At 30.9% G+C, this 2,757-nt stretch overlaps 1 pseudogene; it reads left to right on the top strand.

Annotated features, from left to right (window-relative positions):
- Nucleotides 1-289: 289 nt before the first annotated feature.
- LOC148304780 (acyl-CoA Delta-9 desaturase pseudogene) lies at nt 290-1,947 on the top strand (annotated as a pseudogene).
- Nucleotides 1,948-2,757: the final 810 nt, after the last annotated feature.

Genomic DNA, 2,757 nt, shown 5'->3' with positions numbered 1-2,757 from the left:
TCAATCATTGGCTTGATATTTATTTTTAAAACATTGTATTATATTTTTAAACTTTAAAAACGTTCTCCTGAAAAATCAAGTTTCTTGATTTATGAGGTTCTTGAAAGGAGTGAGCGAAATGTAATAAAAAAATTAACAATTTCTTTGGGTGTATCTAAAATCGTTATTCATAAATTTGATTTTATTCATAAATGTATTCTACTCGTTGGAATAATTTTTATATGACATTTTAAATTTTATTTTAATGTTTTAGTAAACCTTATTTTTACAACATTATAATCAATTCTTCAATTTTTCTTTCAAGGATCCAGCTATCAATTGGGCCAGGGATCATCGCCTACATCACACATACAAGAAACAGATGCCGAACCGTATAACGCTACTAGAGGGGTTTTTTTCTACCACATAGGATGGTTGCTCTGCAAAAAGCATCCCGAAGTTATAAATAAAGGACCTACCATTGACAATAGCGATCTGCTATCTGATCTAGTTCTAGTCTTCCAGAAAAAGTAAAATTATTTTTTTGTCATTGTGCCATCATATTATTCTTTTATTTATTTTTTTCTTCCTATTTAATTCCTCATATGATCCTGATACATGTGTCATCCCTGTTTGACTTTGTAATTTTTTTATTTATTTATACTGCAATTCTCATTTCTCACTTTTTTTCTCTAATGTGTAACAACGAATACATTACATCATTTATTCATTTTGGCATTTACTTTGTGGATTAACATGTTGATTATTTTAACAATTCAAAACTTGTTTAATACCACTTGTGAAGATTTATTTCATTACATACAACAAGATTAAAAAATAACTATTTTTGTGTGTGTAAAATAAAACTTGTATAATACATCAAAAGTGGTAATATGCAAGTGCTTAATTTTAAAAATAACGAAAACATTAGTTAATTATTTACACTCAAAAACTTGTATTAATTATGAAAACTTTTTTTTTTATTTTATTCGCCATATTTTATTTTTATACCCTGATAATCTACAATAATTCTACTTGGTCTTGTTCCTAGATCACTAAATTTCTATATTTATATGCTGAAACGTTATTTTATTATTTTAACGTAAAGTAACGACATACATGCGTTATTTGTTTATTTAAATTATTGCCTTAGATACCGCTACCTAATTTACGAATATCAAATATGTATAATAATTTGTAACTTTTACTTATCACAACAGTATACTTTTTTGTAAATTATATTTATAACAACTCTGTATTTTTTTGTAACTTGAAATTTTACTTATTAAAGCCCGCTGTGCGTTTGTGTGAATAAATAAAAAAAAAAAAAAAAAAATATTTATCGTAGATCTTTGCCAGCCGTCTAAATGTTAAAGAATTATGAACAAAACATGCCTAAAGCTCCACTGTATATAAAGCTAGACTTTGTAGTACTTTTATTACTTTGTTTTATTTATTTTTCAGGTACTATTTATTTCTGATGCCGATCTTCAGTTACATTTTGCCTACTGTGATTCCGATGTACTTTTGGGGTGAAACTTTCAGCAACGCCTTTTTGTCGCTGCGATTTTCCGCTACGTATACGTGCTCAATGGTACTTGGTTCGTGAACAGCGCCGCTCACAAATTTGGCAACAAACCTTACAATAAACACATCAAGCCCTCGGAGAACTACTGGGTCTCGTCGTTCGTTCTGGGTGAAGGATTCCACAACTACCATCATACATTCCCCTGGGATTACAAGACTGCAGAGCTGGGAGGGTATTTGATGAATGTCACCAAAGGGTTTTTATATTTGATGGCTTATATTGGCTGGGCCTACGACTTGAAGACTGCGTCTGAAGAACTGGTAGAAAGCAGGGTGAAGAGAACGGGCGATGAAACACATAACGTTTGGGGGTGGGGAGATCAGGATCAACCCCTTGAAGAAAGAGAGGGAGCGATCATAATCAACCCAAAGGAAGATTAAAACTAAATTATTTTCATATTTTATGAATGAAATGTAGATTCCTGAAAATTAGTCTTCATGAAATTGTACAATTTATAAATCAATTTACAACATTTTGAGTGTGTCCAAATACTTGTTCACAAAATCTACAATAATGGGTAGAATTGGTGAATGTTACACGTATGTAGAGTGATCACTCAAACCAGCCTATGACGGTCGTCAGCCCCGTAAATACCCAGACTTTCATATTCTTCTTCATCTTTGATAAGATGTCAAAAAATAATTAAAAATAATATATTTTAACGTATATTTTTAAGGATCTCTAAATAAGGATGAAAGAGTTATTTACTGAAAAATATTATGATTCAGATGGGTGGTTTTGATATTAACTCAACGATTGATCATTGTCTGGTTTAAGTTATCACTCTATACACTGTTTTATACGAGTATATGGATATTATCCACAATTCTATCCATCGTTTTTGATTTTTTTTTCATATTACAAATGACATAAAAAAAACTTACTAACTATCAAGTCGCATCCCCATAGGAGTAAAAAGAGATAAAATAACGCCGCACCACTCTACTCTGTCTTTGCAAACTCTCTTCGCTTCTTCCACATTCACGCATCTCCTCATACACATCCACCGATTATTTTGACTCCTGACCCGACCACATTCAAGTATTTAACATATATGATCATGTTAATTTTTTCTCGGTCTTCTTTTGCTCCTTCTTCCAACTCAATTGGTCAAAAAATCATAATAAAATAAGTTCGTTAAAAAGACGTAATTAACGTTAAAGACCCTAGAAACCTTTATTTTAAATATG

This window comes from Brachycentrus maculatus, unplaced genomic scaffold (assembly GCF_059751285.1).
Source record: "Brachycentrus maculatus isolate JH-2025_06_01 unplaced genomic scaffold, ASM5975128v1 h1tg000305l, whole genome shotgun sequence".
Classification (NCBI taxonomy): domain Eukaryota; kingdom Metazoa; phylum Arthropoda; class Insecta; order Trichoptera; family Brachycentridae; genus Brachycentrus; species Brachycentrus maculatus.
This window is presented reverse-complemented; position numbering and strand designations above follow the sequence as displayed.